At 35.8% G+C, this 25,882-nt stretch overlaps 1 long non-coding RNA gene across 1 annotated transcript; it reads right to left on the bottom strand.

Annotated features, from left to right (window-relative positions):
* Positions 1-439: 439 nt before the first annotated feature.
* Positions 440-20,166, bottom strand: LOC121399017. The gene is made up of 7 exons (XR_005964685.1): positions 19,942-20,166; positions 14,290-14,452; positions 8,385-8,472; positions 4,425-4,488; positions 4,203-4,238; positions 3,123-3,397; positions 440-852 (listed from the first exon to the last, which is right to left on the bottom strand). It is a non-coding gene; the product is annotated as an uncharacterized LOC121399017 (long non-coding RNA).
* Positions 20,167-25,882: the final 5,716 nt, after the last annotated feature.

The following is a 25,882-nucleotide window of genomic DNA, read 5'->3' as shown; positions in this document are numbered from 1 at the left end:
TTGCACTTTTTGATTAAGAATCATTACACTCAAGTTGACCACACCTGCAGAGATATTGTAGAACAGCCACCAAACAATGATAAGGCCAGTCATTTGTTATATAGAACAAGGAGCTAAACACATAGGGGCAAATTCACTAAGATCCGAAGTTGCGACAGCTTCGCAGGCGTAGTTTCACCAGCGCTACGCAAATTCACTATAATGAGAAGTTGCGCTCAGGGAGGCGAACGGTAGCGAAGTTGCGCTACCGTTACTTTGTCAGGCAAAGCAAAGTGTTCTAGCGATGCCTAATTTGCATACGGCACAAAGTTAAAATATAATGGACGTATATGCTGCAGCAACTACATTACACTACACAAGCCCAGGAAACCTTTAAAAAATAAAATAAAGGTGTTCTATTGCCCTTTACATGTGCTCACTGTATCGTTGAGTTGCCATATGTTAGGAAATGTAGGGGGGAAGGAGGGTATCCCCAAAAAAATTTACGCTATTTTTCATACTATCACCCTTAGTATGATTTTAACAGTAATTTCCTGGAATCTGGGGTGAATTTATGATATGGCTTACCAGCTAACATTTGGCAAATAGTAAAAGTAATAGCACAGAAAAGGTAAAGCAAAGAGGACAACTATAACCTTCCACCTCCCCAAAAGTTTTCATACCACCTATAACTAGGGACAGTTATAAAGAGCAGAGATTACAGTTCCTTGAGACAGAAAATAAACAATGCTTACTTTTATTGATATGCTCCTATAGACGTAAGGTATATCTACAGAAGTGTTGTAAGGCCACAACAAACACTTATTCCTCAGTTGTCCCATGAAAAGCTGTAGCCCTATTAGATCAAACACACTGAGACAAAACACTGAAAATCATGACATCTGAAAGCTTCTTAACTGACTGAATCAGTGCACCCACAATAGTTTTCATACCTTACTAAAAGACAATGCTTATTTGTTAAATGGAAATTACACAAGCAAATTGGCTTAATGCAAATAGCGTTCACAAATAAAAAAGAAACACATAGCTATTAAGAAGTTCTTTGATACTGAATTATAACTATTGTTTATTGTATCATTATACTAAAGTATACTTTGTATCTACTTGAATAGCTTCTACATAGAATTTGCTTGATACATATTTTGGCCAAAGTGTGGTACTAACACCTAATTTTTTATAATAATTATTTTTAAAGGTTCCTCATTTTGTTCCTCATTTGTGTAGACATCTACTCATCTTTTCTCATCAACCAGCTGACCCCCCCCTCTGATTTTACTGCTTGCTGCAACAACCTTCTCCATATTGATTTTAGCTTGCCTGATAGCTTTTTTGCATGATGTATTGGCCTCCTTGTACCTTATAAACGTTTCGTCTGTCCCAGTTAACTTGAAAGCCTTAAAAACACTTATTTTCTTACCCACCTCAACACCAACACTTCTACTGAACCAAAAAGTTTTTGCTTTGCAACAACGTTCCTTGCTTACAAGATGAATATACTGACATGTTTATTTATTAAGCAGCATTTTAAATACTTCCAATTTTTGTTCCGTGCTTAACTCTGTGAAAGGAATTTCCCACTTAATACGTTTTATGTCCACTTTAAGATGTAGCCAGATCAATGTTCTTAAAGTCTAGGGCCCTCATCCTAAACAAATAGTGAAGAAAGGAAGACTGAAAAATTTCAAACCATTCGGAGGGTAACAAAGTAAGGCCCAGGTATAATTACAGCATATTATAGACAGACAGCAAAATATACAGTATTCAATATCATCACCATCATTTTATGACATCTAATTCAGATGTGAAATGTACTTACTCTAAATTCCTGGCCCAGTCTGGAAGGTAACTCATGGTCATAAAGACGCAGTTGGTTAGTATAGTGCACATAATTAGTATGTTGAATAATGTAAGCTATTGTCAAGGAATAATTACATCAGTTATAAATGCTTTCAAATAGCATAGAGTAAATGATGAGTCTATCTTTTTATTGTATCTTTTTCTCTCTTTCACTCTGTCTGTCTTTTTGTTTATCTCTCTCTCTCTCTCTCTCTCTCTCTCTCTCTCTCTCTCTCTCTCTCTCTCCTATAAATATACTATGCAGAGATATCTATCTATCTATCTATCTATCTATCTATCTATCTATCATCTAGGTATTAAAATATTATTTATCAATCTACATTATGCATTATTATTAGACTAATGCCATTTCTTGATTACCTTAAAAATGTGTAGCATGCACAGCTTAAAATAAGTCTCTTATTCTTTCCCTAACAGAAAATGCATTCATCAAGCACAACTCCCTATTGAGATACAAAACAGTTGGATGCATTAAATCAAATTTTGACTCATAAGCCCACTGAATAGTAATAGGTAATCTAGCAAATTGCTTGTTCATGTTAGAAGCAATGTAAAAGTCGTGGAATGCCAACTGCAGAGGCAATACATGAAATATGCATTTTTAAAAGAATTATTGTTATTATTTGCCATTACAAAACTCTATCACATGCTACAAAGGCTAACATTGGGGCAATGATTATGATCACATGCAAATAGTACTGAATGATATAGTACTAGTCATTGGCCAATACTGAAGCAGTGTCTTATGGGGGAATGTAATACAGGTTGCTAATGGAAAAGTTGTTCCCCATGAGTTCCCTAAGCAAATAATGACCACACTGTGACCAATCTTGCCTTTGCGAACATTTCGCAAAAACCTTTGACCCTTAAGCAGCAGTAGGATATCAATTATGAATTTTATCATTTCCGGAAATGTGCATTGTATGTAATAAAATTACTTAATGAAAAAGTAGTTACCTTTGTTTCAAAATTTTACAGCAACTTTAAGCAGGTCTTAAAAGTTTGCAATGCGCAATTAAGATCCGCAATGCAACAAAGGTCTAGCAATGTAATATTCTTCATTTGTGCACAAATTTGTTCTCTTTGTGAATTTTACTATTTTCCCCCATAGTGTTTAAGATAAGCAGCAGATTAAAATGCAATGAGATGCATCTAGCTGAAATTCTAGTTGCTTTAAAAAAAAGAGCTAAAAATATTTATCTAGGTCAACCATTAACAGAATACAAGACAATGTACTACTTTATATAAATAGCACATAAAAGTACCTTTTGATTGGCATAATATGGGTCCAGATACCATCCTAGGTGGAATGTCTCCATATATAAATGGCAGCGATTTCCCAGCTTCCAAGTCTCTGTTTGGTTTTGGACCATTTCCCTCCCCCTCTTTTTGCTCTTGCTTTGCATTAGTTCCTTTTTCTTCTGTAATTCGCTTCTCAATAGCTTTAAGAGATTGGTGGTATTGGAAGCTATCTGGCCCTGGAGGTACAATCCGTAGGGTCTTAGCTCTTAGTTACCAGGCATGTTTGCATAGTACATTGCTAAGGTAAAATAAATCAGAAATATGACATGATTCTGATACATCCTGGGAATACATTTTAAAAGTAAAAAAGTACAGGTATGGGATCTGTTATCGGGAAGCCCTCTATCCAGAAAGCTCAGAATTATGGAAAGGCCATGTCCTATAGATTCAATTATAATCAAATAATCCAAATTTTTAAAAGATTTCCTCTTTCTCTGTAATAATAACAGTAACTTGTACTTGATACTAACTGAGATATAATTAATCCTTGTTGGAAGCAAAACCAGCTTATTGGGTTTACTAAGGGGCAGACTTATTAAGGTTCGAATTGTAAATTTTTAGTAAAACTTTTGATTTGGGAATAATCCAAACTTAAATTCGAATTCGAGATTTATCATACCTTGACCCTGGGAACAACTCAAATTTGATAGTCCGCCACCTAAAACCTGCTGAGTGCATGTAGAAGTCAATAGCAGAGGTCCAGTAGCCCATTTGAAGATGCCAAGAGCCTTCCTGACATTCAAGAAAGATCCATTATCCAGAAAAAACCCCGGGCACGAGCATTCTGGATAACAGGTCCCATACCTGTATAAAAGGTATAAAATGCAATATTTTGAAATTAAAGGAGACAGTATCTAGTAGAATTAAGTCAAAGGCAACTTTTTGAATACATTTCACCACTCATTTGCTCAACAGCTTGTTCAGTTTAACTTCAGTTGTACTTTGACTTAATGCTACTAGACACTGTATATCATGCACTGGATGAATGAGACTCTTCATAGACATAAAGGAGACAATTATAACAGCTAGAGTGAGTTCCTTACTTGTTATACATGAATACATTTCTGGAAAGGAAGTTCCTAGAGAGACAGAGAGACGGATAGATATTATGGATATTATTGTGTAAATTTGGATTCCTGGTATAACAGTGTAAACAAACACAAGAAGGAAGAATATACCAATGTTTATTTGTTCTGTGGTATGAAAAATTGTGCTAAATGCTTCCAACTGCAATAACAAGAACAAGAATACAGAAATATACTTACACAGCTCAAGTAGGATGCTCATTGGAGGATTCTTCTGCACAGATAAGATGATGGTACTCTAGAGCTTGATAAAAAAAAATTTAGAGCAATAAAATACAACCCTGACAATGCTAGACTACAGCCCACAGCATGCTTCAACCCAGTGTTTTTTTTACTGTTTCAAGTCCACTTTTGAGGTTCAACATTATGTCAAGAGCCCCCTAAACCATGAGCAAATATAGAGACATGAGAGCAATGCTGCTACAGCTTACCCTTAGTTGTAAGAGCTTTTAGCATTTAAAATTAGTGATTACACAAAATCTCACCATGACTGATGTTCAGAATGGGTTTCCAGGAGAACAGTATGTAGGAGAGCACTTAGGCATAATCCCCAAATTTTACCCTGATAATGAAAATACACTGAAGTATGTTGGGATTTATTCAAGCAAAACATGTGCGTTTTCTTCTATGTTAGACCCACTATGTTAGACCATGTTTATATCATACCATTGTCTCCTATATAATGCTCCCTTTTTTTTTAGTGCTTATTCAGTTCCCAAAAACCCTTTTATTCTTATTTATTGCAAATTAAATTTGGAATGAATACAGTTCCTCTTTTTCTTGTCATGCTGATGGCTAAAATATTTTAAATGTATGACCCATTTCAAATAATATTCTGTTAGATACAAACCTTACAGCTAGGGGCAGATTTCTCAAAGGTCTAAGTGAAAATTTGAATTAAAAAAATTCCTATTTCGTGCTAATTTTTGTGTACTTCAACTAGGGAATAGTCCAAATTAGAAGATTAGAATTTGAAGAAAATTTGTAAATTCTCTTTAAAAATTTGACTTTGACCATTCACCATCTAAACCCTGCCAAATTGCTGTTTTAGCCTATGGGGGACCTCCTATTTGGAGTCAATTGGTGGACTTTGAAAAATCAAAGGTTTTTTTGGGAGAAACTTCGAATCGTACGATTCGAATGTGCTATTACTTCTATTCGTACAATTCAAATTTGATCGCAAACGAACCTATTTGATCGAAATGATCAAATTAATTTTTGTTTTTCAAATTCGAAATTCAACCCTTGATAAATCTGCCCTCCTAGTGATGGGTGAAATTTTTCACCATCTAAGGATTTTGCTGTGAAAAAATGCACATAAGCGCCAATGTATTTGCTCAGAAAAAGTCGCCATGAAAAAAGTCCCTGTAAAAAATTATAGTATCTGTAGACCAACAGCCACAAAACCTGCTAATATTTCCTCCAGGGCCAGCTACTAAATCAATGCAATAGTATTCTCCACTGAGTGCCTGCTCTGATTTGTTTGTTGAGATATTGATTTTTTTTTACTGTGATATTGTGCTTATTTATGAAAAATCATGATCAAATGGTGTACTGAATAATTGCAGAAACATCCATAAATTGTATTTTTACAAGTTTTTTTTTTATGTAAGTTTATCAATGAAAAAATTGGAAGAAAAAAAGTCATGGACTTCTATTGCATCTTGTCAGCCTTTAGCTGGAGTAATTAAATTTTTTTTTTTAACACTTTTTTGATAAATCAGTATTCAAAATGTAAATAAAATATATTAAAATACTTTTAATTGAGAATCCTCTTGCATATGTAATTACATTTTGTGTATCTATTTAAGGGGGCTAAATGAGGCACAAAATAGAATGTTTCTGAGAAGGTTTACATTCCTTTGACAGCAATACTGTCCAATAAAATTCTTCCAGAGCTCTGTAGGGTCAGAGACCCAGTGAGTGTAAAAGGATCCTCCAATGAAATCCTAATTTGTACTTTGTATGCCTAAGCCTTCCCTTCCTATCAAAGCAACTGATTGTTCTTCATCCATTCCTCCCACTCTAATTTTAATGAATACATTTCCAGAATATTTGGGCAAAGTCCTTCTAAGTGAAAATGTGTAATGCACTTACAGTTAAAGTTTGTTTATAGCACTCATTACTGAGAGGAGCTTTATTCTGTGATAATCACAGAATTAGAATTAAATGAATTCTCATCCAAAATAATTGCTAAGTACATATCCTGGAGTATTGTCTAATGCATATGCCAATGCCCTTGTTCATAAGTATTACTCATCATTTTGCTCCAAACATTCCCCATTTCAAAAAGCTTTCCTTATTCTTTCTTATTATTTTTTTCTTCCCAATTTACTGTCTAACCCTTTCTCTCCCACCCCATCCATTTTCCACCCTCACACACTGCCCAGGCGAATGCTCAGAATCAGGAAAGTAGGAAACCATGTCTATAGGGAAAACTATGGTGAAAAACAAACTGATCAGGTTGCAGGGAAGGGGGGAGGGCAGAGGCAAGTCCATGTCTATTGTTGGTCTTTGTGCTTTCAGTTGCACTGATGTGATGCAGAAACTAAACAGATTTACTATCCAATATGTATATATATGTCATCTTGTGGCATCTATAGTTTAGGAATAGGATTAACCCTATAAGAGAAGCAATTGCCCATCTCAGCCATGTTTTGCTTCTTTAATTGCTGATCATGCCATGAACAGGGTATGTTCCATTTATTTTCTTAAAACCCAGTACAAGGTATGCTTTCCTATAAAAATGTCTAAACTATAGGGCCTGCAAATAATATTAAAATGTAGCCTTTTTAATGATTGGCATTAAAAGAGAGAGAAAGAAGTAGGTTGGAAATGCCAAATTATGTTTTGAAATTCTGTACCTGTCCAAGGCAACTACAGCCCCTTAGCAGTGAAGATCTGCATTGAATATGGCCCAATAGCTCACAATCTTTTTTTATGCTGATTCACTGCCCATGTCTTTAAAATAAAATATAAAATATATACAGTATACAGTATCGTGTGTCAGTCCTTAAGCTCTGGTAACTGACAGCAGTACAGAGCATGTGCAGTGAATCAGCAGAAGGAATGATGGGGAGCTACATACACATATGGGACCGGTTATCCAGAATGCGCGGGACCTGGGGCTTTACAGATAACAAATTTTTATGTAATTTGGAACTTCATACCATAAGTCTACTAGAAAATCATGGAAACATTAAAAAAACCAATACACCAGTTTTCCTTCCAGTAAGGATACATTATATTTTAGTTTGGACCAAGTACAAGGTACTGTTTTATTATTACAGAGAAAAAGGAAATCATTTAAAAAAAAAGTGTATTATTTTGATAAAATGGAAGACGGCCTTTCCATAATTCGGAGCATTCTGGATAATAGGTTTCCAGATAACGAATCCCATACCTGTACTATATACGGTATATATTAAATATAAAAGGCATTATACAAGGCTGATTCATTCAAATTCTCATTAAATGGCAGCTCAGAAACCAGTATAATTTGCTTCACAATTTAATAGTCTGCCCTGTTGCATTAGCTTCTATTATACATTGATGATTTGCTAAAACCCTTAAAGGAACTGTAACACAAAAAAATGTGACTAAGTAATAAGAACATAATGTACTGTTGTGCTGCACTGGTACAACTGGTGCATTTGCTTCAGAAACTTTACTATAGTTTATATAAACAAGCTGCTGTGTAGCCATGGGGGCAGCTATTCAGCTAAAAAAGGAGAAAAGGCACAGGATACACAGCAGATAGCAGATAAGCTCTGTAGCATACAATGGAATTCTTGTGAACGTATCTGTTATCTACTATGTATCCTGTTCATGAATGGCTGCCCCCATGGCTATTTAGCAGCATGTTTATATAAACTATAGTAGTGTTTCTGAACCAAGCATGACAGTTTCACTAGTGCAGGGCAACAGTACATTATATTATCATTCCATTAAAAAAACTTGATTTTTTTGTTGTTCAATTGAATTATGGATTAATCATTTTTATCTTTCTTTCTATCTATACATCTTTCAAATATTTCCATATTTATGTTATGTATACATGTAACGTCATTGGTAGATACTAAACTGAGGCGATACAGAAAACAAGCCATAAACAGTTAAAAGAATCTGCAGATCACTGACCTTTTAAACAGCGGTGAACAGATATCCACTAAGAAAATGACCGTGAAATAAATTCATGTTCAACAAGAAAAGTCTCTGCTCTGCAAAACTGAAAAAAAAATTATAATAATTAAAATTGGCAAGTCTATAATAATTTCTAGCGACTTGCATTTGGCTGTACATTCCCAGACCTTGCTGAATAATGATTTTGCCTCTCTTGCATTTGGAAACCTGGGTATTCAGAAGAAATTCAATTATATTTTACATTAAAGAGATTTAAGTTATTTCTCAAAGGGTATTTTTTCCCAGCAAATGTTAACTAACAAATTATTTAAAAATTCAATTTGATCCAGTTTAGAAGACAAAAAAAACTTTCTTAGCATCTCTTATTTAATTTTTATGCTAATTTCATTATTTTAATCACTTTTTTAAAAAGTAGTGTGGGGGGAGTCTGAATTTAAAGCCTGGGGCAGACCAGGTGGCATTTGGACCAATTATGAGATTTACTGTTATTATTGTGCCTAAAACTAGACATGTCTTACTGCTGTAGATATTTCCCAGCCTACATGTTGGCTGTATAGCTAGCAAAGAGTTATATTTGTGCAGTGTGGCACTTCCGGTGAGGTCTTTTATGAGGTCTTATATAGTCCACAACCATAGGCAATAACACCTGTATCTAGGATCTAGCTAATGCTCCCAAATGTGCCATTTTATCTCAAGCTCCATGTGCCTCTGCTCTGAGTTCTATAGACAGAGTAGTGTACATTGAGCTATGCTAAAGGCAGGATCCCTTATGTAGCTAAATACTGCATGCATTAAAGTGACACTAGCCCCTACTATACTGCTCTGTTTAATTACACTTTATTCAGTTGTTTCTGGACTGCAAATCCCAGCATACTTTAAAATTTTTTCAATGCATGCTGGGGAGCCCTAGTCTAGCAACATCAGGGTTGTATCATATGACCTGGAAGTGCAGTGTGCAAAATACCCATTTGGGCGCAATTGGCAACATTTTTCCCATAGTTTAAGCATAATAGTTATCATGAGGGGATGATTTATCTGATGCAATTTTGGGTGATATTTAAAAATAAGTATGCATGCGCTTGCACCTAAATGCAATATTGACTGCAATCGCGGTGAAAGATGTTCAAATTTTGAATGGGTTCACTTCCAGTGTTTGCTATTAAAATGGCATTTACCCAATTCTTTTGGTGCAAGTATAGTATGGTGATTTACACAGGCTGCTGTGGTGGTGGTAGCTCCAGGGTTCCCCACTTCACACACTGTGCTCAATTTGGGAGGTCAAAACAGAAGACAGTAGATGACAGGCAGAACCATAAACAACCATACAGAACAGTGGTGTAACTAGATGTTACTGGGCCCCAGCAAATACATTTTAGGGTCACTATCATATCCAGAGTTTGTCCTGTTTTAGAAATATAATTTGAAATTGCTCATTAATTAGGGTCTCATGGGGTCCCCTATCCCTCATGCCCCCCCCCCTGCAGCCACAGGGTCTGATTTCTCTGTAGTTGGCATTGAAGTTAAAGGAGCACCTTTTTAATGCAAGTACCTTTAATTAGGGGTGCACCAAATCCTTCTGCCCGGCTGAACCAAATCCGAATCCTAATTTGCATATGGAAATAAGGGACGGGAGGAAAATCGCTTAACTTTTTGTCACAAAACAAGGAAGTAAAACCCTTCCCATTGCCAAATCTTTTGCAAAGGATTTGGCCGAATCCAAAATAGTGGATTCGGTACATCCCTACCTTTAATGAATGGGTTGTGCATGACTGTGGATAAAATCTACCTTGCTTAAATAGTATATACAGTAGAACCCTGTTTTTACATTTTCCCAGAACTGACACTGTTTTTTTGGTGGGCTTACACAAACTGGGGTTTTTTCATTCCCAGATTTTATGCTTTTCAAGAATGTATGCTGCTTTGATTCACCTCCCTGAAGAATGTCAATTCTCTGTTCCACTTTGGTAGAGATTTTATTCAGTGTTCAGATGTTCTGGCTACAGATGACATCAGCACAAGAACCTTCAACTCATATCAGAAGGAGACAGGGATGGAGTTCTGTTTTGAGTGAGAACAATATGAATTTTTCTTTAATTCCCAGCTTTTATCTTGCTGAGCTGTGATTTCACACTAAGTTATAATTGCATAATATTAGAAAATGTTGCTGCTTTTTCACTTTATCTCTGCAGCTGTGTAGACAGAATCCTCATATAAGACAGGTATGGCAGAGCCAGATTATGCACCCCTGCTAATAATATGATGATTCACATTTAATGCACTGTTTAAATTTAGCACCTACGCACTGAAATAGATCTTTCTCAAATGTACGCAACATTGATGGATTTGTTCAAATTAAAATCATCATCATATCAACTGTTGCGATGTAAAGGAACATGCCGTTCTCAGAACATGCCATTTTCTTGGCTAATCTTTAAGTTATTTTACCCTGATTTTGAATAGCAATGTTATTTATAAATGGCATCCAAGGATTACAGTCAAACCTTGCCCATTAGTATTATATTCAGTAGAAGGTGTTAATGGGAACTAAGCACTTGTATGTTGCATTCTTGTACAGTATAGTTGCACTGCACTTTTTTGTATATACAGATATGAAACGTCTGAGGCTTCCTGCTATAAGCTGCTATTAGGGTGTTTCAGATCAGCATGCTGCTTAAAGGTGGTTAAACACTAGCCAATACTCTAAATATGGAGCTGCTAGATGATATGGCCAAACGATGGGTACCATCTTTGGTATAGCTTCTAGTTGTCCCCTGTTAGTGGCCAGACAATTAAATAATCACATTTGCTTATCACTACTCATTTGGGGAAGAAAAATGTCCATATTTTAGGGCCTTTTCAGTTACTGGAAACAGGCAAAGACGCATCATGCCGTATTGACATTTTCTCCACTGATTTTTTTTCTGGCAAAAGAAAAGTTGCCAGAGAAATGTTTTGAAGCAAAAGTCCCATTTTTTTTTGTTGTGTGTTATCAGCTTTGCTGGCTAAACAAAGGTAAAGCCTAAAGGTAGCCCCACACTGATAAAAAGCTGCTGATACGGTCCTTTTGGATACAGTCTGCATTTTATTGGCCTATGTATGGGTGCTCAGATAGGATATCTCATTAAAAATTGGGCATATATTGATCGGCAGGTCTAAAATTCCTATTGAGGCATATAGCAACAAGCTGAAGGTCAAACAATCATATCAGCTCACCAACCAAAAGGTGAGTATTTCAGGGCAAAATAAGCTCGTTTGGTGAGAACTACATTTGCACATGGATGTTCTCCTCTCCCAAAGGGCTTGCATAGGAGTCCATTATGATCCGATCCCTGGCCCAGAGTTCAAGATATTGGATTAAAAATCCTGTAAACCAAAATTACTATTTTTTTAATTAACATGTAATTCATTGTTTTTTTAATACAAATTTAAATGTAGACTAATTATATGTAAATGCATTCATGCCAGTTTTGCTTTCTGTTGATTCTCTCCTTTAAAATTACATTTGATCTAAACTAGATTGCCAGTGTCAGTGTTGCGCTGCCCAGATATGGACCAGTATGTTTAGGGGGAAGTATTTTGAGCTATTTTGTGTAATTATTAAGATTAGATCCTGTAAGAAAAGTGACTCAAGCAGTGTACCAGACAAGAGCAATGTGGTAGCAGTTGACATGGGCTGGGTGTGAGTTATTAGTTTATATTTGTGCTTAGAACTGGTTTTTATACACTGAGTACCTGGAGAAGTCTTTTCCATGCCATGCCCTAATGCCCATGACCCTCTGGACACAATCCCAGCTTTACCTACACACATGAACTCACCTCCCCATTGCTCTTTCTGAACCCCATATATATAAATGCCATAGGCCAAAAATGTGCCTGCTTTCGGAAACCCACACAACCGATGCATCTGTTTGTAATGTTGAAATGCCTTTTGCTCCTAGGGGAGCCCTTTTTATTTTTATTTCTTTTTTCTTTTCATGTTACTTTGCACTAAACTGTGACATATGCATTGATCATACATTTGTATGTATTAAACAGTGCTTTATTTACTGAAAAATTGCAAATAAAATATAAGTTACAAAAAAAAAAAAGAACTGTTTTTTATAAAGGAGTCATTTACAAACACAGTGCAGTCATGCTAAACAGATGCAAATGTTGCATTTACCGAAGGTTATTCATTAAGTGCAGACAATGCATTGTGAGATATAGAGGTAGGAGAAAGAAGTCTAGTACAGAAAAGGCAATTGCTGATATACAGAGCTTGCTCCTATGAAAGCTTTTAAAGACAACATTTTTCAAGTAATTCATCTTGAAAGTCTGTTGCCTTATACTGCTATAAAGAATTAGAATAATAAAGAATTAGAATCCACTGTTTTTTTGATGTGTAATGCCCTAATCATATCATGAATTATTTTACTATACAATTAGGGTTTCATTTGCCATTATTCATGTTTATTGGGCAAATGCACCCAGTAAATAATAGTTTAACTGTTCTTCAAGAAATCATGCTTTTTTCAGTGGTTTTAGGCAGTTCAGATAAAAGTTTTTTGCAGATCCAATGGATCTTTGAGATACAGGCTGTATTGTTAAATACAACCAAGCATAGTTCACCAAAATATATCCTACTGGATCCCATTTTTATTTCTTAGGTTGCAAGTTCAGCATTGGGGAGATCAAATAGAGAGCAAGATGGGGTTTGGAGGAGGAAGTACATTTTAGGACAAAAAGAAAAACAAGCAGATTGTTGCAGACTGGTGTAATATGCTTTAAAGGAGATTTATGTAGATCATTATGCAAATTTGGCTTCATTGTATTACACTTAAATACGAAATGGGGATAAAGGACAAACTGTGATTAAAGGGACACTAAACCTAACCATACAGCTGTCCATCTGCACCCTTTATTTCTATATGAAAGGTGAGGACTACAAGGCTCTGATTATGCTCCTAATCACAGTACAGTTTCATGGAAAATATTACTTAAATATTGCTTTTTGAGAAAATGTAATTTGTTATATTTAAACATATATTTCTTATGTAACTTTACCATAATAAATATCTGAATGAAAAGCATGAAAGAGAAGGGTGATTTAGACAAGCTGTTTGTTAATACCTTTTGGACACCCCTGCACTAGGTTTTCTTATAAATTTGTGCCAGAATACTGTAGGTATAATACACTCAATTCTGTTGGAAAGGTTTTGGGTACCCTGGACCTTTGACTTCAAAATACTTCTAAATATATGCTTTACTGTAACTTAAATAACAATAAATACTTTTAAATAAACATTTGGATACTAACATGGAATGAATGGAAGAAAGGAGGGGGTAGAATATGCTACTTATTAATGATTTGTCTCACCATATTACAACAAATACATAAGTATCTTAGAATTTTTTTACAATTGGCAACCGTGAAGGGAAATTATTCCTAAACTATGAATATGTCTAAACATGAAAGAGATCACTACATTGATGGGGCTATTTAGACAAATTCAGAGCTGGTCGCTCAGCCCCAATATACTTGCAGTATTTGTTGATGGACTAATTTACGTAAAAATATTCTGAAAGTACTTGAGAAACGTCATGGTTATAACAATATGGTCAATAAAACTCTTTCCAGGGCCAATGCTCCCATTAAAATGAAAAAGGGAACAAAGCCTTCAATAAGAATCCCACCTGATCTGTGAAAACCTGGCCCCATGCTTTTTTCCTGTAACTGGAGTTGAAAGCTTTAAGCACAGTTTTGCTATCACAGAACAACTTAACTATAGACCAGGGGGCACAGCAGGGCAGTTTATGCTGATCCGCTTTAATTACATACTGTATATGCCATTTTACATCAGAGGTTCAAATGTTTCAATGCACATTGAGCAAATACATTTAAAGACTTACATTCCTTACTTACCTTTGTTTTGATGGGTCCTGTCAAATCCCTGTAGATCAGCATCCTTCCATAATATAGTATGCTCTAATTAATTATCCTGACCCTGTGCCTTGGGGTTTTCTTTGCTTTTCTTTGCATATGATTTCCATTTACAAAGGTCTGGCACAGTGCTGGGAACGGATGCCTTACACCAAACAACAAATAAAAATATATGAATCATAATGAATGTTTTTTCCTATAATGTTTCATTAATTGGCAAATGATACAGGATGTTTTTCATGTGTCATCTCTCATCCTTATTTCTCTGTACAGCTCATGTTTACACTGCATTCAATGTCTTGTAGGTTAGTTGCCAGGATATGATATCATCCTTAACAGAGAATAACAGTTGCAAAGTGTTTTTTTGTCTAGTAACTCACAACAACCTGTCAGATATTGTGCTGTAAGTAGTTTTGCAACTAGAATTGGCTGATTGTTTGTTATCATTTACTTGAACCGCAATAACCAATGGAATAACAATGACACCCAATCAACCTTCATGCTTGATTGTTAATTCTTGACATCCCAAAAGACAAGGACAAATTAAACCAAACCAGCAGACAAAGAGATTTGACTGAACAACTACAGAAGGAAAATTCTGTTAAATGATCTGTATCAATAACTTGCTTTTAACCTTGAGAATATGACACAGAAAATCTAAAATAGAATGCAAAAGGAATCGCACACAAAGCATAGCATTGTCTTAATTAAGATAAATAATAAAGCCCATAGAGTGTTTAAAATGGTGCCTGGAGAGCTATATTGCAGATCCACCACTGTGCAAGATTTCTAGTATTTTAGATGCATATAATAATGTTGGTCTTTCGTCTTATAAGTTCCTTCCAGTCATCCACCAAGTAGTATAATGAAGATATTAAGCAAAATATAGTACAATATTGTTTTAATAAATGTTAAAAATCACCACAAAACAACTGATTTTCTTCTCACAAGGATAGCCAGATCATAAAGCACATAGTACCCAAAGCAAAATAAAAGACCGGACTTCTCTGGGACCAGGAAGGCTTCTCCTGTTGAGTCTGTGATTATGAATAAATCAAACGGCGCCAATATACCATGCTTTTCGCAGTCTACCTTGACTGCTTCCTCGGGGTAGGTGTGATGATCACACAATTCCTAGGACTTGCTAATAGTGGAGTGGCGGGTATTATAAAATAATTATACCTCTTTCTATCTAACCTTGAGAATATACTGGACAATGTTGGGAGCTGTAGTCCAACAAAAACTGGGTTGGAGCAAGTAGACAGGGAGTTTAAGACCTCTACCTAAAACTGTAGTCTTTCAATTTCGGCATCAATTATTCCATTACAGATGAAAGAGGATTTTGCAAATGATGATCATGACAACTACGGTTGCCATCTTTTGTCCAGGCCCTTACCAGCTAATGATGTAAGAAGGAGGGGAGGGCTGAATGGGGATGCGGTCCTGATGTGACAGAATAGTGATGTAAAGGGGACTGAACTGTTATATACTGTAAGTGGGCAAAGAAGGCACATATTTGGTGAATGGTTAGTGTGCTGAGGTAACAAACTGGGAGCAGAGAGAGGGAATTGGGGCAGATCGGAGGGAATCTTACCTGGTAAAATATTGACCAGGTGGCAGCCTTAATCCTATCACTTTATAAGGAATCTTGCTAATAATGCAATAATACCATGTAATATTTTTGCTGACCAAGACTAAACTTAACATCAAACAAATCAATAAATTTGTTGTTAACAGGTTCTGTCTATATGTTTGGATGGTACTGTATACGTGTTTGGGTGTAATTAATAATAAATTGGCGTATGGATGAACACAGGTAATGTATTCATTATTAAGAATATAATTCTGATATTCCTGGACTACAGCTCAGCATGTATTGAAAGGAACACTAAACATAAAGGTGCCCCCCCTACACATGGAAAACAATTCACCAATGAGAATACTGACCAAAAATGTAATTACTGATGCAAGAGATTTGCTGTTATCTTACATACAGTGATTATTATTATTATTTAATGCTGGGAATCTGTGCTTAAAGCTTCCAACTCCAAATGCAGGAACAAAGAACATGGAGCCAATGTCACACAGGTCAGTTGGGATTCTCATTGGAGGATTATTTAGCAGGACTACAAATCCCAGCAGACTTTAACAAAATGGCATGGATCGAAGCATGCTGGTCAACTGCACTAATGAATGGTGGGTAAAAATCAAGGCAAATTGTGAAGCTTTTTGCACTGTGCCTATTGCCTGCTATGAGTAAATGAGTCCATTTATGTTATTATTTTCTATTTCACATAGACTTTATAAAAACACAAATGGATTGCTTGCAAGTATAAGATAATATTCGCTTTACCTATTGTGATTATCAATTAGAATATTCTCTTTACCTATTGTGATTATCAATTATCTTTAAGGCTGCATAAGAGATACTGCTCTACACATCCTTCATATTAAGCATGAATACCCTTGGGCCTCATCACACTTCTCCCTCAAAAGAGAAGCTGAATGAAGTAGGAATTACCGAGTAGTGATAGTTAGCTGGTCCAGTAACTCCAGGCAAAGCAGACTGCTCTTTCAGAAATTGTGATTACCACAGACTGCCCAAAGGTAGTGCTTGCAGGACAGGAGACCATTGTAGGGGCCCAGTTTTCAGTTGATGTATTTCAGCAGGCCTATTTCAGTCCCATGTGGCATTATGAGTACAGTGCAACGCTTAAAAAAAGAAATAGTCCCTTATGAAAAGAGATCCCCTTATAACAAATATAAGCAAGCAATGTCTAAAAGTACATATAAGGCCATTAGAATAATTAGAATTAGCATGTGGTCCTTGTAGCAGAATTGAAGGTGGACATGAATCAGAAGGGTTTCTCTACCTTAATTAAAGACAGTGAGGTCATGGAATTCCCTACCATGAGAGTTGGTAATGAATATATGAGTGAGATTAGATACCTTTCTAGCAAAAACTTTATATAAAAAGGATTTGTTAAACAATAAGTAGTATTTGAACCAAAAGGTAGATCAAGATCTACCATTAGATTTTGAGCCCAGAATTGTTCACAGTTTCATTAGTTCACCTATATGGTGTCTACCCATCCATCTATCTATCTATCTATCTATCTATCTATCTATCTATCTATCCATCTATCTATCATCTATCATCTATCTCTCTATTATCTATCTATCTATCTATCTATCTATCTATCTATCTATCTATCTATCTATCTATCTATCTATCTATCATCTATCTATCTATCTATCATCTATCTATCTATCTATCTATCTATCTATCTATCTATCTATCTATCTATCTATCTATCTATCATCTATCTAGCTATCTATTATCTATCTATCTATCTATCTATCTATCTATCTATCATCTATCTATCTATCTATCTATCTATCTATCATCTATCTATCTATCTATCTATCTATCTATCTATCTATCTATCTATCTATCTATCTATCTATCTATCATCTATCTAGCTATCTATTATCTATCTATCTATCTATCATCTATCTATCTATCTATCTATCTATCTATCTATCTATCTATCATCTATCTATTATCTATCGATCTATCGATCTATCGATCTATCTATCTATCTATCTATCTATCTATCTATCTATCATCTATCTATCTATCTATCTATCTATCTATCTATCTATCTATCCTGTATATGTATAAAAAATTTGATGTAAAAAAATATTATCAATACTGTGCGAGACTGCAATCATGTGGAATAATTCTGAAGGAAACTTTTTATGGAGAAAGGATTAACTGTTATGTATGCAGCCTAAAGGGGATGTGTGGGTGAGAAAGGAACTCCAGCCGTGATTTCAAAACAAGACAAGGATTCCATTTTCCTTCTTTTTTTCCCTTTCTATCCTTTTTTTTCTCTTTTGGTCAGAATCTACTGCTGTTATGTCACCCTTTCTGGTATTAACACTTCACGCACTAATGCATTTAATTAGAAAAAAACAAACAGGGACAAATTGTGATCAACCACATAACAACATATGACACCCAATTCTCTTATCTGCCACTGTTTTCTACCTCGGCAGTGATGAATTGCTAGCAATAGGCTGGCATGCTAAATGCAGTTTAACATTAGTCAGAAGACTTTACAGAGGAACTATAATGTATGCATTATTATAGTTACTATGTCATGTTATATATTGTGGAAAAATATCTGCATATATCTTTAGCACCATTATGGCTCTTTATTTGTAATTGCGATCAGTGGGATATTACAGATTTCTCTGTAAAACTGCTATTATATTCTATACACTTCACTTATTAAATAGTGTCATTACTACTATATAGTATAAAATAATCGTTTCTAAGAACCACACACAACTTATAACAATACAAGAAATAGGTGAACATTAAATATGTATAACTGAACATTGTACAGAAAAGGTTAATTCGAGGAATAAGACTGCACTACAGATACAGTGGTTACATGGTGCCAAAGGAGATAACACAAGCCACAGCTGTGTATTTACAGTTCAAGCCATGCTTAAATCTTCGACCACACCCACCAACCCCAGGACTAATAAATAAATATCACAACCATACATGCAATATTAACCATCTACATATATAAAAATACAGGTTATCATGATTTTCCCAAGTAACCTCTAATCTGCATAGATAACATTTCTTCTCCCTAAATGGACCCAAAAGTAATTAGTGCAATGCTCGTTGATGACAGTGCCCTATAGAATTCAATTACACAAACTCACTTCTGTATCAGAGTAGATGTAATCGTGTGAAATCAGAACAAGGAGGGTATGGTTAAGTCAGGTGAAAAAAGATAAGGAGATAGCAATTAGATAGATAGATACAGGTATAGGATCCCTTATCCGGAAACCCGATATCCAGAAAGCTCCAAATTACGGAATGGATGTCTCCCATAGACTCCATTTTATCCAAATATTCCGTATTTTTAAAAATGATTTCCTTTTCTCTGTAGTAATAAAACAGTAGCTTGTACTTGATCCCAACTAAGATATAATTAATCCTTATTGTAAGCAAAACCAGCCTATTGGGTTTATTTAATGTTTAAATGAAATTCTAGTAGACTTAAGGCAAGAAGACCCAAATTACGGAAAGATCTGTTATCTGGAAAACCCCAAGTCCCGAGCATTCTGGATAACAGGTCCCATACCTGTATATGCAAAGAGTCAGATAGATAGATAGATAGATAGATAGATAGATAGATAGAAAGATTTGATATAAATATATATATAGAGAGAGAGAGAGAGAGAGAGAGAGAGATTTAAGCAAGCAATGTCTAGATTTGACATATATATATATATATATATATATATATATATATATATATATATATATATATATATATATTTATAGAGACAGATAGAGAGATGTTAGATAGATGATAAAATCAATATGAAGGTGTGAAAAATATTTCCAAGAAGAAATGATTACTTCGATATAAAGTGATCACTGTGAGCTGCAAACAACAACAATAAAAAAAAAGAAACATATAAAATCTAACCAATGTGCAGAAAATATAAAGGTTTATTCCGATCATTCCCCGGTGTCCCTCCTATGAGACTCTGCAGACCATGTGTTTTTATGTAAGAGTAGAATATGCACAATAATCTTACCTGATGAGAGGAAGATTCCAGCGCATAGCAGTGAGTGAAGATCAGCGTTCTGATACTCTTTCCATCAGAGGTTTACAGCTTGGAAGAACAACATTGCAGAGTGCTGCATGGTTTAATTTATAAGGCTGGGGGAATAGATCTCTTTAGAATATTCTCCAGCTCCTGTGCTTCTTTCTCTCTCTATGGTTGCAAATGCACGAAATTGGGAAATAAATAAAAAATAAGCCATATCACAACTCAAGAAAGCAGCACCATCTGCTGGTAATGAAATGGGATGAAATCATTGGGATTCAGACAGAGAGAGAGATTGCATCTTTACCGGCATGGGCATGGCAGCTATAGGGAGCGTTCCCAGCCTAGCTAGTGTTGTCTGCACTTATTGTGTTAACACCATTAAAATGTAAGCCATGTCATTCAAATGACACCTAAAAAAGCTGTATCTTGGAATGTACATTTTAGTACTGGAATAAAATCTCTTTCAGACAATGATATAAAATATTAATTAACTATTTTATAAAAAAAATATTTTTATATATGCTGCCTACCTTGGGGTTAATGTGGATTTAATGTACTCATATGGCTTCTTTACATCTGCAGTGGGTAACTCTTTTCCCCAATGTGGGTTGTGTCTAAAACTACTTTCATTAAAGGTATTCGTGTCCAAATTCGCTCTGCACACTCCCTTCAAGTTGCAATTAGTTACAGTTACTATTTTTGCTGATGATATTAAATTGTGCAGAACAATAAGTTCCATAAAGGTTGCTGCGACTTTGCAGAGTGATTTGACGAAATTGGAAAACTGGGCAGCAAACTGGAAAATGAGGTTCAGTGTTGATAAATGTAAGGTTATGCACTTTGCCTCTTTATAGGTCACTGGTAAGGCCTCATCTGGAGTATGCAGAGTCCTTAAGAGGGATATAAATGAGCTGGAGAAATTGCAGATGTGTGCAACTAAACTGGTTAGAGGAATGGAGTAGACTGTCAAGGTTGGGGTTGTTTTCTCTCGGAAAAAGATGCTTGCAAGGGGACATGATTGCATTTTACAAATTACAGTATAGGATATTAAAGACAAATAGCAGGGGATCATTTTACCCATAAAAAGGATCACTGCACCAGAGGCCACCCCTGTAGACTAGAGGAACAGAACTTTAATTTGAAGCAGAGAAGGTGGTTCTTCACAGTCAGGACTGTGAGGTTGTGGAATGTACTGCTGGATGTTGTTGTGATGGCTGATTCTCTTAATGCCTTTAAAGCTCCCCATAGATGCGACGATTCTTCTTGCCGAACGACCGATTTTAGGGAAGTCTGACCAATCCTTCGAAATTATCGTGCGGTTAGTGGGATTCGAACGATCGTACATCTTACGATTTTTCGGCCGACATCTGTCAGGAAATTGATTGGCCAGGTCAAAAAATCTTTGTCGGTTCCAGTGCAATCTATCTATGTTTGCAGGGCCAAGCAGGCAGCTCCCCTTTGTTTTCCTGGCAAATTGGTCTTTTTAGTTGATGGTAAATTCTTACGATCGTACGATCGTTCCGAGAAGACCGTGGTCTCACGATCAGGATCTGATCTTTTAAAAATCTCAACATCTATGGCCAGCTTTAGAGGGGCTTGGATGATTTCTTGGACAAGCATAATATCCAAGGTTATTGTGACACTAAAATGTATAGTTAGTATAGATATAGGCATCTATATAGTTTATGTGTGTGTTTATGTATGCTGGGTTCCATTTGAAGGGATTGAATTTGATGGGGTTTTTTTTCAATCCGATTTAACTATGTAACTATGTAATATTGTACAAAATTCTATATAAGTGGCAAACATCCCACATTAAGTACCTTGGGATAACTTTAACTTCTACATACCAAAGGCTATATAAGGCAAACTTCATCCGCTTGCTGAAACAATCAGTGGCAGATATGAAAGCGTGGAGAAAACATATATTCTCCTGGTTGGAGTACATAGCCGCCATGAAAATGAAGATATTACTTTGCCCATTACAGTTCTTACTACTATGCTTAACTATATTCAGAAGCAAGTAATTAGCTACATTTGGAACACTACCAATGGTCAGTTTTAATAGCCAGCAGGAACCAGCATAGCCTAGCATTTCCCAAAATCAGCAAATATTACGAGCCAGCACATTTACAGCAAACCTTAGCTTTGTTTCAATCTTGGGACCCTACAAATTGGTACAAAGTTACCTAGCTCCTAAACCAATACACTTTACAATGTCAACCTGGGCACAGTGTGTTAGAAAATACAAGACCAGCACTCACCCTTTGCCCCTGACAATATTTATGGCTAACCTTGACTTTATGCCTTACAGATTGGGTAAAACTCTAATCTTGTTAAAGTCATAAATACCTACAATAAATTAAAGGGATCTTGTCATCGGAAAACATGTTTTTTCAAAACGCATCAGTTAATAGTGCTACTCCAGCAGAATTCTGCACTGAAATCCATTTCTCAAAAGAGCAAACAGATTTTTTTTATATTCAATTCCCAGCTGCACCCAGTCACGTGACTTGTGCTTGCACTTTAGGAGAGAAATGCTTTCTGGCAGGCTGCTGTTTTTCCTTCTCAATGTAACTGAATGTGTCTCAGTGGGACATGGGTTTTTACTATTGAGTGCTGTTCTTGGATCTACTAGGCAGCTGTTATCTTGTGTTAGGGAGCTGCTATCTGGTTACCTTCCCATTGTTCTTTGTTTTGCTGGGGGGAAAAAGGGAGGGGGTGATATCACTCTTACTTGCAGTACAGCAGTAAAGAGTGATTGAAGTTTATCAGAGCACAAGTCACATGACTTGGGGCAGCTGGGAAATTGACAATATGTCTAGCCCCATGTCAGATTTCAAAATTGAATATAAAAAAATCTGTTTGATCTTTTGAGAAATAGATTTCAGTGCAGAATTCTGCTGGAGCAGCACTATTAACTGATTCATTTTAAAAAAAAAATTTTTCCCCATGACAATATCCCTTTAAGTGATAGATGCAAATGGAGAACCATCAAAAGAATGGAATACCATCAATTTAGGCATTATATAGTGATCTTAATGAATAGGAGCCTAATCACTTTTTGGGAATTAGATTTCCCTACAAGGGTCTCTTCTCTCACCTATATAAATTAATGAATACCTTACCAGAAGACCCATTTCTGAAACACGTGTATATAAGATATTGGGAAACAATCATAGGGCAAGAACTTCCCACTCATAAATGAACTACCATCTGGGATAATGTAAGCAAAATGGTACTATGTACACAACAAAAAGAAAATATCTATAAAGCAATGAAGTGGTACTTGACCCCAGCGCAAACCCAAATTGCTGGAGGGGATGCTCGACCAATGGCTCTTTGAGCCACATTTTATCGTATTGTCCCAAAGTCACAGAATTTTAGAAAGAGGTGTCTGAATCAATATGCATGGTTTTGAAAATAACTTTGAACATAAAAGGTTAAAAAACCTGCCCAGAAACAGGTTAACCAAATCCCCATTGCAGTCCACTTACTTACAGTACTTCCAAATAGAAGTTCACTACTTTTACTATACAATAAATAATTTCTAGGATTGAAAGTAATAAGAGATTCTAGGAACTGATTGCAGAAATAACGAATACGGATCAAGAATATACTAATGCATGCCAAACTTGGGAATATTATAAACTGTATGTAGTAAGCACAAAAGATTCTGTAAGTACAGCTTGTAGCCTAAGACACCACTTAGTAGCCCCAACCGATGATAATCAGAGTAATGAGAGCAACAATGGGTATAAGCCCCTCACATCAACAGGGGGGTGAACCCCCATGGCTTTACATGACACCCAAACAGTACCTCATCCCTCATGATTAATAAAGTAATTGTAACTTGAGGAAACTCCAGACCATACTCAGTCTTAACATTTCATACCCTTCTTTAAGCCTTTAGAGTGATATTACGACTGATGATTGATGTTATTGGTATGTAAGTAATTGCCTCAGATTATACATTCTGTATGCTCTTCAGTACTGTTACTGTTGGTTTTTTCTTTGTTTTTGCTTTCATGTATAAAATCAATAATATATAAATTACAAAAAAAGAAAATACCACTGAACAGTAAGACTTTCTCACAATTCAACATTCTCCCTGTCAGATAAAGACCACAAATTCTACACACAAAACACAAGAAGACTTGTGCATGCTTATTTCATAGCCAAAGTTACATTGCTCCTTTATCAGAGGAGCACCCAATGGTGAAAAACGAGTCAGGAGGGAGTGGCTTGGCTGAAGTATAGAGACAGGGGTGAGACACTGCCATGTGGTAGTGATATTAATTTATTTATCACTATTTTGTAATTGAATTGCTATGGTGAATTTGCACAAATAAATGCCTGAATTGAGTTCCCGTGTATTTTTGTTTGGCATTAAGAGGCACAATTTTACAACCCTTTGCTTGTGCAAAGGAGCTGTATTGTCTTATAATTACAGATCTAAAAAACAAAAATAGACACAATGGCTCTTTGTCAAGCCCTATATAAACGGTTCTGTCCTTCAGTCTGTGCCACTGTGCAATTTGGAGTGCTGTTTTTACCCTTTCTCATTTTTACAGTTCCAATATCATATAGCACCCAAGGGACTTGCACCAAAGCAGATGTGAATTCTGTCTTCTGCCTACTTTTCTACTAAAACAGTACACTGTGGGAATGGAATATTACATTTACTAGATGACAGATGCACCCCCACCTAGAGGCTGGGTGTTCTCATTAATTCCTTCTTGTGAGTGACTATGGTAATGGCACAGAATTTGTGAACACAAAATAAATACAATGAAATATATTAATACAAATTATTCCTTGCCCTTTTTTTTTCTAGAAGCCACTTTGAAGCCTTTATTTACCAATAAAACTTATCTTAGAAATATAAACTCCCAATATGCTGGAAGGAGTGTCACGTGAAACCCTTCTTGCCACAGCTATAGTATAACTCTCTTTATCTCACATGAAATGTCGCTAAAATAAAAAATAATTTGGGCACCAGCAGCAGATTTACTTAGATTTACAATGCATATATAAAATAAAGATGAAACTTCCTTTTTACAGTTTACAGTGTGTAGGATCAGTCTGGCAGGCAGATGTGTTTCTTCCATAACCAAATTCAATAGAGAAAGATTTGGTTTGGTTAAAGTCTCACCAGCAGGTCTACCACCTTGGTGTAGTGAGAACCTTGCAGTGCATACATCAGGGACTAAGTACTAACCTGGGTCCCTGTCTACTCATGTCTAGTGATGGGCGAAACTGTCCCGTTTTGGTTCGCCGAAAAATTTGTCAATTCCAGAAAAAATTGCAAAACGTCGAAAAATCTGAGAAATGGCAAAAATATTGCATTACCAAGCACAACTTAATCCACCTGGGCCTTGCTGAGGAAGCACCTGCTTCAAAGGTCTGTACTTATCATCAGATGTTATAAGGCCAAAGAGGCTCCCCATTCTCATCACCTTTATAGAGGTTTTAGACCTTAGGGTCTACTTCAGTCTTTACTAAATATTATAAATCAAAATAAAAAACAATTGACAAATATATTTTACATCATTACAAGCATCCACTAAGGTTTTGGCTTTCCTTAGGCTTTCAAGTTTCTTCTCCTTTACTGAGGCCTCCTCTTGCCTCAGACCCTGCAGCATATTCACCCCTGCTAAATTGGAGTCTAAAGAGAAAGACAATCCCTTCTGTTTTATAGACTAGGGAATGTAGGGGATACCGTAATCCTGGCTCACTGGGAATACATCTCTCCCATTTCTTGCATAGTAGATGACATTCATTTCCCTTACATATATTTTCTTTAGTTCTAAACACCTAAACAGCACTATACCTACTTATGTTTGATTACAGCATAAGGGAAAATTCCACAGTAATCCCAATATGTTAGGTGACCAGCATTGTGCTGGTAAGGATGATTTTGATT

Source organism: Xenopus laevis, chromosome 9_10S (assembly GCF_017654675.1).
Source record: "Xenopus laevis strain J_2021 chromosome 9_10S, Xenopus_laevis_v10.1, whole genome shotgun sequence".
Taxonomy (NCBI): domain Eukaryota; kingdom Metazoa; phylum Chordata; class Amphibia; order Anura; family Pipidae; genus Xenopus; species Xenopus laevis.
Note: the sequence above shows the minus strand (reverse complement) of the source record. Positions and strands in the feature narration are given on the sequence as shown.